At 41.8% G+C, this 13916-nt stretch overlaps 1 protein-coding gene across 2 annotated transcripts in view; it reads left to right on the top strand.

The window, feature by feature from the left end:
• Positions 1-4129: 4129 nt before the first annotated feature.
• lrfn5a (leucine rich repeat and fibronectin type III domain containing 5a) overlaps positions 4130-13916 on the top strand; it is an 86826-nt gene continuing 77039 nt past the window's right edge. For both annotated transcript variants that reach the window (XM_037486418.2, XM_037486419.2), the window contains exon 1: positions 4130-5111. The gene's annotated coding sequence lies outside the window, so the exon portion shown is untranslated. The remainder of the gene's footprint in view (positions 5112-13916) is intronic.

The raw sequence follows: 13916 nt of genomic DNA, 5'->3' as shown, positions 1-13916 counted from the left end.
TCAGAATGGTCTTAGATGTGACTCTAGATTAACAAGCTCCTCTTTTCCGCTTGTAGGAGGAATTAAATATACAATGTACGTCATCGGTCAGTGTCGGACCTCCTCTGACTGTGTCCTCATAAAGTTACCTGAATCAGCTGAAATTTCCCTAATATTAGGTTTCTAAATACTATCTTTTTTGTAATAGTCCAATTTAGGACATCCAAATTGGTAAAACAACTTGATAACACTTGGAAATAGATTACCATGTTTTCTCACTTGTGTCTCAGTGCTTCCGTGGAATTTTCCTCTAATGAACTGACCTGCACCCACTTACATGAGTCTCACTAGGCAGAACGCTGTCGACTTCAGCAAAGTCACAGTTCATTTGCATACAGTGTAAAACGAAATGCACCAATGAGCTGAAGAAATCCTTTCTTCAGAATAACTAAACAACGTCGTACCAACAATTTACTGTCTAATACTTACATATTAGTTCTATCTGTTCTATTTGTCTGTTTAAATCAGCTCAGACTTCATTATGTGCTTTGGCCCCGGTTTCCCTTGGACCTGATTATATTAGTGTTTGAAACTATGATCCAAAAAGAAGGAAAAAAAAACAAACTATAAAAGGATTACCAGCAGCAACACATTGATTGGAAAAGATACGAAAGGCTGGAATGATTGATTCATACCTGTGAGATATGACAAATAGTCTAACTCTGGGTTCTGCTTGTACCCCAGTGGGTACAATAAGTATAAAAGGATTGATTTCAGGGTCACTGGTGTTTGATACGTCACTGAATAGCTGGACAGACACATCTGGTGAGTCCAGTATTGTTTCCTTGAACATTTCAGAACAATTACATAATATAAATGTTATGTCGGGGGCCTTTATACTCGTTAAGGGGGTAAAAGACTGTGTAGGTAATACTTTGAGGATTTAAAGCCACTGCTGAGAGTGTACTTTCCGGACCACTCATCAGTGAAAGGATTTCGGTCAATATGAACTGCTGCCGTCTGCAATAGTCATAACAGCTAATCAATAGCTTGATCCACAGTGACAGAGAGCTAAAGCTTCAGAAGCTTATGTTGATACTGACGGTGCCATGTATGTTCCCATCTTTTGCTTATGCTTTAGTGGATAGAGTTATGACACAAACACCATCAGGGTTCTGGATTTTATGTCTTCAGTGGCAGCCAAGTCTGTCCCAATCAAAAGACACTTTTTTCATAAAAAACACAGTCAATATTGCTAAAACTGCAGAAGACTTATTGTTATGTGATTTAAGGCAAAGGAGGTTCTAAAAAGCAACAATCTTGAAGCAAATGTTTAGGAATTGTGTGTAGTTCTCGTAGCCTTACAGTGCATCACATCTCCTCTTAATTTGGTTGCTGGATGTCTTCCACTCTGAACACTGATCCGAGTCACACCGAGGGGATTTCCACCTAGCCATCCAATTATTTATGTCTTACTGCCGTTTCCACCATGGTCCCCAGATGATCAGACACTCAATGCACTGATCAGCACCAGTACAAAGCACTTTTACTGCCTTAGCGTGTCCAAAGCATCGGCCAGTGACACTGTGCTTGTTAAGAAAAAGCCCCTGCTCATTAATCTTGGAAAATGTAGGTCGGAATGATTGTTGGGCTTGTAAATAAGGACATTTTTTCTAAAGCAAAATTGTAGTTGGAGACAAGATGCAATTGCAAGGATCCCTTTCTACTCAAATGAGTTCTTGAAGGAAAAAAAGGGTTTGAGAAATAGGTGACAAAATGACAATTTCACGACCTACTGCCACTAAGTCATATAAGGATACATCCTCTGGAAGCTGGAATGAGCACACTGTGGTCGACAGCTCATAATATAAATTGTGAGTCTAAAAAAAGAGCACTGAAACACCAAAAGCCTGTTGATCAATGGTTCTATTGAAGCCCCTACTTGCAGCCAACTTGAGGCCATGACACTGCAAAACAATACAAAGATAGCATTTATTGCCCCCTGGGTTGATTTTATCAATAAAATGAAGACATATTTATTAGTCCTGATTAGGCCTTAAATGCTTTACTGGTTGTTGATTGTCCAAATATATGACTGCTCAAATGAACAAATGAAAAGTGATCTCAGTAGGGAGCTTTCCCATTGGACACCTGACACTGTCTCAAGGACGTTATCAATAAACTGATCAGTGGCTGCGGAGGCTTTAATGTTAGAATACGCCAGTTTATTGCCAGTGACCAATCTTTCTCGTCGCTGAGAGAACGTTGGTTGTGTGTTTCAGAAAAATTATGAGATTAATGTAAAATGGCAATAATAATAAAAACAGCCTATATATATATACATATTTATACACTTACCTAATAATCCTTTAGGTGAGTGTATATATACATATATATGTGGTCCCCCACAGTGAGCAACTGCTAATTTTAGTGCAATTTTAGTTAAGATGGCACCAGTATAATAGTGTTATAGCCATTTATTTCTACTGTTTTGAGGCACAGTAGTTGAATTTAACAACTAAAGAACTATGTGAAACATGAGATGAACACACCTATGGAAGTTCATTCAAAGTTCTATAACACTGTCACAGAAATTAATTATTTCTTTCTTTTCTCGATGAAATGCACCTATGCATTCCAATTTCAACCTCGCTTCAGGATTTGAGCCAAATTAGTGATCTGTGATTATCCACCAAATAATTGAACTTAATTGAACTTTATAGGCCTAACAGATGGAGTTAAAGGTCAATGAAACTTTGTGAAACAATTCAGTTCAGTTCCCCAATAGGACAAAAAATAAGTTCACAATCAATATTTTAAAGACATCTAAATGACAATAAAATTCAAGAGCAATGGTCTTGTATAATTCCCTTCTTAGTTATTACTGAATAGTGACTTTACGAAACAAAAACCCGCCAGAGTCCTGCTTCACTTTTCAATTATTTTGTGACACTGGCGTGACATTTGTTTTTCCCGGAAAAACCTTGCACCGCAAACCCAAGACACTCAAATCATAGACCCCCCAGTCTCTGCTTCAACAGAACACCATCAAGCTTATCAGTGCCCTGCAGAAACCCCCATATCTCCAACTTCAATGGCACTGAGAGGTGCTGCGGTCCATCAAATGTTAACAGCTCAATAAACCCTTACTGAACTCCTCAATCTGATATGGGCTGCAACTTTAAAAGTTAAAAATACTTTTATAGTTGTAGACTATAACCAATTGTTTACCAGTGTCCGGAATCATTGCCCTAATTACGAAGCCTTTCCACAAATTGAATGGATTTCTGCCCTTCCTCTGGCCTTTGTAACAGCCAGAGGGTTAAGAAAATAAAGTCTGGGAAGTTGGCATATATCTGCTTCTACGGTAGCATACATGGGCCAGATATTTGGATTTGAATAACTTCCATGTGAGCCTTTACTCCGTTCATCCGACCATGCGGAGTGTAGGATGCCACGAGGCCGGTTCTTACCAACTTCCATGCAGCAGATCTAAAGAGGAGTCAAGTTAGATAGTGTAATCAAATTTCAGTCCGGAAATACTTTTTTTTAACTTCAAGATAAAAGCTAACCACTACCTAAATCTATATCTGTTTTGTCAAAATGTTTTTTTTTCATTTACTGATGAAATAAAGGGGCTACTTGAAAGAAATTGGTATCCATAATGAGGTGATCCTTGTAATTGATAGCAAAGTGAAACTTATAATTACTTGATCTAACTGATGCTTGTTAAATTGCATTATACCCAAAAGCAATATACCACCAATTTAATAATGCATTTCATTTCACAGCACTGTATTTAAACTAACTAATCATTTAATTAATATATTAATTTAATTTTTGTTTATATGGCCCAAAAGCCGGCTTAGAATGTGTTTAATAGCATGGGGCAAAGTATTAAGTTTCCAACTTGTTTATCACACGACAACCTTGAGCTGGAAATTGATTGCCACTATTAATGTCCTTTTTCTCTCCAGTAGATATTGCAATTGAATGGTGCATACTCCACTTCACATATTTATTTCCACATTAGTTAACATAGGCGTACATAGAGTGAGGCTTTTGAGCTCCCTTTAAGTATGGGGATCTGCGGAGATCGCGGGACATTGGTTTTATTTTGAAAGGTACACTAGGAAGTCGCATTATTCTCTTCTTTCACACCTGCCAATTCCCGCTGCGCTACACGGATTACGGTGCGGGAGAAGCAGCGGGCGAGGTGGTGCACTGAGGCGCCGGACCGGGCCGGTAAAATCTTCGTGTGAATGACCGGAATCTTCACTGTGACGCTTTAAAGGACTCATTTTGTCTCATGAACTATTCATTATTCATCGTCTCCCCGACCCTCTGATATACTCCAGATATCTTCAGAGGAGACGCACCGGGCCGAGTTAACAGAGGGTGAGCGACGTAGAGAGAGAGAGGAAGAGAGAGAGGGAGAGGGGGGGGGGAGATAGTGCGCGGGAGAGAAAGCGACCAGCTTCGGCTGCGAAGTAAAACCCCCCCAAACCCGTTAAATGTACAACGGTCTCCGACAGAGCCGGAGAGACGCCACTGTGGATTTTTTGGGATTGTTTTAACTAACACGCGAAAAATTGTTTCCTGGTTAAACTGGACTTTCGCTCCTTACTGCGTGGGATATATTGTCGTGGAATTCTTCCTCATTTCACCTGCACGAGGACAGCGACCGGTGGGTGAGGAGGAGGTGAGAGATAGAGAGAGAGAGAGGGGAGGCAGTGGCGAGAAGAAGAGAGGAAGAAAAACGTTCGAAGGTGGGATCTTTTATTTTTAGTTTCTCTCGAATGGGATTCCTCCCTCACCCCGCGAATGGGGGGGTTGAAACCGGGAGTAAAAAACGGGGAGCGAGAGAAAGAGAGCGGAGGATGTAGCCGTCGGGCGCTGTGAGAATGCAAAACGGACGCACCCCTCTGGAAGACCGGATTGAACTATAAACCCATACGGAATTTACAGGCACCGGAGGGAGAGCATGCACATTCGGCTCGAAGCCTCACCTCTGGAACCTTTGCGCGTGGAGTTACAACTATAATCACCACTGGCGTTCAAATGATGCCATTTGGAAAGATAATTGCGCACTGACGCCCGGGGAACGAAGGGACCGCAACATCCCGGCACAGGTGAAGTTTAAACTCTTTATTATTTGTTTCATACGTTTGAAATGACAGCTCGGTTCCCACCCCCCCCCCCCCCACCCCCAGACTGTCGTTGTCTCGCTGTTTCTTCGAAGTCTTTAATTATTTCCGCCTGCGTCTGTTGGGGCAGAGGAATGGTTATGGTGGTTGTTTATGGGCTGAAAAAAAGAGTTATCTCTGCATTATATCTAGACCTCCCTCTTTCTGGGTGCTGAAGGGAACTCGGGTGTGTGTATGTGTGTGTAGGGGGGCGGGGGGTCATCTATTCGGGTAGCGGGAAGGGGTCCCCAGAACATGGCAAGGTCAAAATTGTGCCCAGTGTAAGTTATGAAAGCTCGGTGGGCCCTCGTGGGTGCGCGTGCGTCTGAGCACGTGGTCGGTGGACAGACATAGGCCAGATGCGGTAGGCGCAATATCAGCCCAGTAGGCCGTCAATACACTCACGCGGATGTGTGTGTGTGTGTGCCGACGCGCGCACGCACGCACACAGAAGCGCGTTATGGTGCAGTCGCACTGAAAGACAATCTGGGTGCGCGCGCGACATGTTTTCATCGCCACTTCACGCAGCTTTTGATTTCAGCGGACTCTTAAGGATTGACAGTTACCACCCAAATAGCGGCACAGCGTGTGTAAGTGAGCGAGAAAGACAGAGTGTGTGTGTGTGTGTGTGGGGGGGGGGGAGAAAAAAAAATGACCACCGCAATATAACATCCCCGCACACCTTGTTTCCGTATAGGGGCGTGGTCTCACGCGACGACAGGTGCATACGCCCGCGCACATCCTGACACACAACGGTGGCTACGTGACCGCAGGCAGCAGGACGGGGCTCAGGTTGTGTCGCGCGGGTCAATTAGGCGCCCTCAGTGCTCTCTGGTGAACTGCAGGCGGCGTGAGTCACTCCATATATGGCTCCAATACTCCTAATATGTTGTTTTCATTGCACAATTGCGTATAATGATTTGTGTTGTATTCACTTCAAAGTCAAGTTCTCTGTACAACTCTGAACTTAACAAAAATTAATTTTGTTTCGTTGGTCTTTAATGGTGAATAAATGCTGAGTGAGTAAACGCACAAACCCTCATAAACAAAGCATCTGCTATTGCTGAATTAGCTCCGGATGGGATTAGATCAACTCGGCCTATTACAGCTATATTTGGCCAAACGTACCATACTTTATGTATAATTGATATGGAAATGTTAGAAGGTTTGATACTGCCGTCAGCTCGGTTAATGGAATTGTATGAATCCATAATTGGAACCTTTTCAGAAAAACCAGAAGAAGAATTTGGCATGGTTTGGACTTCTGTTATTCATGGGGCAGACATTTTACAACACCATAGCGGGCTTCACAGACTTGGCTCAGAGGCTGGAAAATGCCCGTTTTGTGCAAGTGATCTGAATGTTGTTAATTTGATATTTCTGCCTCTGTGATGTGATCTCACTGACCATGCAGGGCCAAGTCCAGTGATGACTCTGCATTATCACGACCCACTGACAACTCTCACAATGACCTCTACTTCTACGCCATCGAAGCGTATTGTGTTGACACAGTCTCTTCGCGAGGCTTCTATGGGCAGTAAACCAGTCGTATTGATTTTTACAAATCACCAGTTCAATCCTGCCTCTTACCAATGAGGCTCTGCAGAGGGGCAATGCATGTTGTGCATTTGTCTTTTTCTCGGAGGTTGAATATTTTGCAGGACCAGAGCTGGATTTGAATGGTACACTAGCTTGCATTGATCAATACATTTGTGCTCGAGGGTCCAATCGCGCTGGCGCTGATGGCCCGCCGAGGCATTATGCAAATGGTTCCTGGCTTGGGAAAAAAAGGAGTGTGGGTGGCCGAGTGAGGGAGAGGAAATGGTGATTTTCAGTCCATTTCGGCTGTGTTCAGCCGCCTATTTACGTCTTAGAGAAGTGATTTGCTATGCACAGTTATACAATATTCACTTAGTTTCTTCGAGGTTTGATTTGCTGTTGAGGCGTCCCAGACAAGTGAACCCCATTTTTAAAGAATTTGCTGATAAAAAACTCAGTCAAAAACAATATCTCTGCTTTCCTCTATTAGGTCCCTTAGCGCTCATTATTTCGTTTGTCTCTTTCACCTCAACAACAAAATAAAGAGATATGATAGCTGTTATCAGGCACCAGTGCAGGGGAGTAAACAGGCTGTAAAGGCTGTTCTTTATTCTTTACAGGGGCAGGGAGGATTTATATATTTGCCCTCTTTTTTATCTCTGTGCAACTCTGTCTCTCTTCCCGTTTAGCTATATGACATGAGCTGCAGGATCCTGTAGAGTGGGTGGTGGAGCTCTAATTCAATTCATTCTCCTGCTCAGAAACAGACAGAGAGAGGAGAAGGATAGGAGAGGAGTGGAGACCACAGATGTTGTGGAACATTTCCTATTAACAGCAGAGAGGTGGGCCTTAGAGGGAGCTGACCTGACGCTGTGACATCTGGATTGATTCTGCGGGTCACTGAAATTGTGTGCAAGCGCGTGTTCTTTATCAAGAAGAACAAAATGTCTTGGAAATGCCTTCGATTGGTGAGTCTGAAGAGAGAACTCGGAAGACGTTTTCCCGAATGCTACACAGATGATTGGCAAGTCGGTTGAGAACACAAAGAAATTAAAGAAAAAGTCCAAACTGTTCCCTTGGAGAGAGATTGCAGAGGCTTTGAGAGTAATCTGGTATATTATGCCATTAATGTTATGTGGATTTGTTTAGCACTAAAAGAACATTCGGTTCCTTTCTCTCATTTTGTTTTGGTACATTCTGTACACAGTACGAGACTAAGTTTACATGTTGTCCTACCTTGTCATTTGCAAGTGCCTTCATCATTTCAGTGTTGATTGTGAAAATACATCCCCCCCTTAGCTAGTGCTGCATTTTTTGACATATTGAACAATACTTGCTATTCTTTTTTTACTTGGAATTTGCTTTTGATGGTCAGGCAGAAGGGCGTTATTACAGGTATTTATTTAATTTGGCAACACGTTAAGAATCAAATGTTTAATTTAAACTGAAAGCCTGGAATTCCAGCAGACCAATACGACCGTCGTCACTCCTGTTTGTATTTGGGAAATGCAGCTGCCAAGACAAAGCCCTCTACAAGCTATATGTGGCCCTCCGTGCGCTGGCTCCCACATGAACAGGTTTAATCTTTCACTGATCAGGTACTTAGAGGTAAGCTTAGCCTCAGCTTTTATTTCTACAACGGGATACTCACTGCATCTCATAGAGTTGGCCTTTAAAATACAATTATCAAAGTGATGTCTCTTTTTGACTCTTTGGACTTTATCCAGAGTTGTAATTCACATTTTTCTTTACGTTCTACAATCAAAGAGCAATAATGCACTAATGGACAAATTCATTATTCTTTATGGCCTTGAAATAGCGTGACAATATAAATAGCAATACTACTTTGCTGCTCTACCGTGTTGGAGCGCTGATGAAACACAGTGACTCTAATTAAATAGCCGTTAAGCTTTGCCAGGGCAGGATTTAGTCTTTGGCTTGCTGGTAGCTCTAGTTAAGTTCCTGCTTAAAATCCATTACCGAGTCATTAATTACATGGGAGTAGATTGGCGTGCCGTTGTTGCTCTGTGTTTGTGTGGCATCTTTTTGCTAATGCATCTCATTAGCTGTGTAATTGAAGCGATGGTGATAAACACACAATACTGAAATACATTAAATCTGTGCTGTTATGTGAATTTCAGATGTGGATTTTTTTTTCCTACGGTTTTATTCTCACTGTCCTTGCTTCTTTTCTGTGTAAGTTAAAAGAAATCCCTCACACACGTGACGCCCCCCCCCCCCCCACGCACAAAAGCTAACACCGCTTGACCCTCATCTCTTTGCACACCTGCTGCTTAGAAATCCCCCCGTGACGTGTCTGACGCTGTAGATCGTGTGTGCGTGAGAGAGGTTGTGAGCACGGGGGGTTGGTGACGGGATGAATGTGAGGCGTGTTGGGCGATAACAAGCTGCGTTCAGGACAGGAAACTGTAATACAATGCAGACGTGCTTCTGGCTCATTGCCCACAATCCCACTGCCTGTGTCTGACTGTCTGTATGTTACGTGTTAATAATGAGTATTCAGAGCTATGTCTTTGTCTCTTCGTCTCACAAAGTACTTAAAAACCAGAGCTTCCCTATTGCCATCCCGTGTACGCTTAGGAGTTTCTATGTGCAGCGCATTAGAAGAGCACTCCCATTGGTTCTTTTCACCCATGACATGCAGAGAGTTCATTCACACAGAAGGGATTTATAGTGTTGAATCAAGAAAATGTAAGTGCTATTGTAAACATGCTATAAAACATTTACGAGACAAAACCACGTAAAATGTGTGTTTAGTGGGACCGCATTGCTGCTGATTTACCTCATCCTACTGTCATACACTGTGCTAATGTCAGCCCCAGGGCGCTAAATACGTTCAGTATAATGGTATTAATTGGTGTCATAAAAGAACGTTAAAGAAAAGGTGTGTATGTAGCCCCGTTCAGAAGCTGTCATTGCCATCATTATTCAGTTGCCGGTTGTCTTTGTGACTTTAAATCCAATCTCATGAATTTACGACCTTAATTTCTGAAATTGTGATTTTTTTATCACAGCCTTCCCCCCGGCTCAAATACAATGGGCCTTATACTATGTAGTAAAGCAATGTGTATTTTATGGCGTTTCTCTAGGCCTGAATTTGGAACTGCTCATTGTACCGACACATACTGTATATGGAAAATAATTATACGGGACAGTGTCCAATCAACAAAACGATTTTTTTAATAACATGAGTGATCTGAGTGCAAGAATTCACTTTAAATAAGTAAGAGAAGGTATAATTTTATAGTGACCTGCACATTTTTAAATGCAATATGTATTGTTAATGTTTCTGAGGCTCTTGAATCAATACACACATTCTCAACCCAACACATTACAGAGAAAGCTGTAAAGAAAAAAACTCTGCGCTTCTGTGTAATATTTGTACTTTTGGAACAAAAATGTCTCCTAGCTTTAAGCTCAATCCCTTACTTTATGTGATGTTTAGTGTAAATGCATTTGGCATTGATCCTATGAAACCTTGCTCTACCTCTTTGTGCAACACCGGGCTGTCTGTGAGTCCTCATCCTTGGTTAGCAAAGCATGATGAACATGTGTGTGCGCTCTGTGTTTTTCCACAGAGCGCACACACCAACATGTCTCTGAAAACGCATAAACTATGCTTCACACCTTGAGGGACACAATGTAGCACCTTGGACAGCTACCACAAGCATGCACAACCACAGACAGCCGCGTTGTGCATGCACAACTTATATTATAGATATTTCAGACCCCCCCTCCCAATGGAATACTATATTTACTTATCTATAACAGCATAATGAGACCAAGGAAACACAAACATATTTCAAGATAAGATACTGAATTTGTTACACCAGCTCTAGTGGCTTGGACTTCATAGTGTTAAGTGAACCGTGTGGGAATCAAAGCATGTGGTGAGGGTCGGTAAAAGGCTGCAGCTCGAGTTAATGTCAGTATTTGGCTGTGCAATGCCGTTGCAGCTTCAAATAGACATTTCAGGAACGTGCTCAGCTTAAAGGCAATATTTTAAAGTCAGTATGTGGCAACAGCTTTGAGACATTTCAGCTCCTCAAAGACTTTGCAGCGTGAACTAGACAAGTTAAAGCATGCAGACAGTTCAGGAGCACAAGGAGGGGGGTGCTGCATGTTACTAGGGCTGCAACTAACGATTATTTTTGTAATCGACTAATCTATCGATTCATTTTTTCGATTAGTTGACTAATCTAACAATTATTTACCACAGTGTAGTCGAGTAGAAACAAAGAGGCAAGTATTCCTTTTGGCCACAACGTGTGGCCGTTTATTTCCATCTAATAAAATAACACGTTAATAGAAATGTAATCATGATAACAAATACATTGAATAGTAATACAAAATGTAAGTGCAAATATGCATTTAAAAGTAAAGACAGTGCAAATAAAGTTTTAAAAGTAACTCAAAATAGCAATAGTCTTTGCAAGTGACGAGCATGTTGAGGATGTTCTCTGTCCAGACTCCTTCATGTGAGGGGGCAAAACACAGAGCTTCAATTATCATGATGTAGGTTTTTATTATATTAGAGTAGATCTCTCGTAATTGTATTGAGATTATTTTACGCAATCTTGTGTTTGAAGAGTGGAGGTTAACTATTCACAACGAACGAAAACACAGGCTACAGCAATTCACTGATAAACTACATTAGCATCCTCCACGAGACGTTCTGTTCTCCAACACCTATAAACCTTACGATAAGCTAACAAGGCTAGCCTTTAGTTAGCTAAACTTACCATGAGGAGAAGACGTGGTGGCTCCAGCGCGTATTAAATGTCCGTGCATTGCCGTCATGCTGCTGTGACACAACAACTCCATTTTGGTTTGGTTCGGTTCGCTGATGAAATACTCCCAGACTTTTTGGGCTCTCCCACAATCAACTTGATCAACTTCAACACGATAAAATGATAGAAATCTGCGTTGATGATTTACCATAATTGATAACTAATCGTTGCAGCCCTACATGTGATCGTTGCCTTAGTAACCAGCTCAATATCACAGACAGCTCTGACTGGATACATCTTTCCCAGCAATTTAATTGAACTACAACTGTCATTTTGAGACTTAATCTAAATCAATAACATTAATATGTATTAACAATGTATCGGAGGCTGTTGAATCAATACAAACACTCTCAATTCAACAGTTTACAGAGAAAGTCAATTCCCTTATAAAGTGCATACATCTGCATACATCTCCTGCAGTTTTCACTGTTTTGACTAAATTTCCAAATGAAGTATTTATTAATCTTGTTTTGTTGACCTGTATTTCCTCATTTATGGGTCTATCAGTGTCACCGTGAAGAGTGAGTGTCAATTTGATTCTTGCAGATTGCAGTGTTTACACTTTCACAGAACTGCTTATAAATCAGAGGCTTTCTAATGGGATGAAAAGTGGAGTCGTAATCACCAGGACCATCAGGTCATATGTGATGAACAGTGTGTGGTTTTTTTGGGGCAGCACAGGGACAGAGTAAAACTGACTAGATTAAATGGTGCATTTAATTAAGGAGGTGGGGATCAGGAAGTCAGAGATCAGTTTTGGTCCTCGTCAACAGTAGCTACATTTAGCCTAGCTTGTTAGTGTGCGCCATCTGCTCACACAAAGATTAACACTGCACAGGAGGCGCTAGCTACGGCTACACTATCCGGTTCATAACAGTATAGGCTGCTTCTCATTAGATCTTGTTTCAACAGAAAGTCTGATGATCCAAACTGATGATGTTTACATTGATTGTCTACCAGTTTTCGATTGTCAATTAATCCAATTAAAACACAGACACTGCATGCTGATGTGAAAACATTTTATTTTCCTTTGCATCTTCTTTTCATGTAAGAGGGGGTGTATCTCATTAAACTAACCATATGTCAGTGCTGAGGATACTGTTCAGATGTTAAGATGGAAATACATCCGGAAAGTGCTGTGTTGATGGTCCCTTTCAAATCCGTAAAGGCCTAACCTTCATTCTTCAACCTATGGACAACCAACTAATGTTGCACGGTGTACCGGTACTAGAAATGTACCGCGGTACCCTTACGAAAACAGTACGATTTTGAATATTTTTAGTACCGGTACTTCATTTTAAAAAAAAGCAGCAACCAGAGCGCACTCTGTCGCTCCCTGTCCAGCTGCCTGCGCGCATTGGCTGGGTGGGCGGGGCTACCAGCTCTCACATGCAACAGGCAGCCGTCGCTCATAGAGAGTCATTGCTTGACGTTTGACTATTAGGAAAGTTGTTGTCACGCCAACCAACACAGCTACAGGGCTGCCATCTCTCACATGAGCGGAACACACACGCTTTGCATGTTCTCGCACGCACGCACGCCACACATCCAATGTCTCACGCTAAAAACACAATCCGCGCTGGTTCATCTCCAACCTCGCCGACGGTAAATGGCGCATCTGTGACGCTGATTGCTGCACGTAGGGTTCAAAGTAGCCGATGAGACAGCCCTTAATACCAGCATCAATGTCCACGCGTGTTATAACAAGCTTGCTAACGCTAACGAGGTGTCTTGCTAGCGGCTAAACTTCTGAAATAAACTTCTAAAATCTGCTAACTTTGTTTATGACAAATCAATGCTATGATTTTACCATGTCGTTTTCATTATCTTGCTGTGGGCTAATACGAATATGAATACAATTTGTTAAGTGTTCAAAAAGCTGGGCAGGAACAAGCTGGTAAAAAGGGAACCTTACAGATGTTTTATTTATTACTAATCATAGAAGAAAAAAGTGACATATCATCCTTAACACTGATTTAATCAGCGTGTGGTTCTCCATCAAAGACACGGCCTACGCTGGGATTTAGCCATGTGCTTCACAAGCCGGGATCTAATCACTCCATACAACGTAGGTAGCTGTTACACCAATTACTACAAAAAACAGCCAGCCAATCGTAGCAGTTGGCAGCATTTTCTTTGTATTTATTAATTGTTTTACTTGTTGGCTCGACATGTTTAGCTGAAGGATATTGAAATGGTTTCAGGTAGTTGCCAGTGATCCCAGGGAATATACAGGATACTCGTATAATGTAAAGCTCAGTTAACTGTGTCCTACTAAAATAACAAGTAGAACAGCATTATTTGAGTCGACTGATTATAAGTGGAATCGTTATTTGGGACATGTGTCCAAATGAGGGGGCCAGAGATGTACTTTTATACAGCACTTGAAATGACTTGACTG

Source organism: Pungitius pungitius, chromosome 14 (genome assembly GCF_949316345.1).
Source record: "Pungitius pungitius chromosome 14, fPunPun2.1, whole genome shotgun sequence".
Taxonomy (NCBI): Eukaryota; Metazoa; Chordata; class Actinopteri; order Perciformes; family Gasterosteidae; genus Pungitius; species Pungitius pungitius.
The sequence above is the reverse complement of the archived record's forward strand: the minus strand, read 5'-3'. Positions and strand labels throughout refer to the sequence as shown.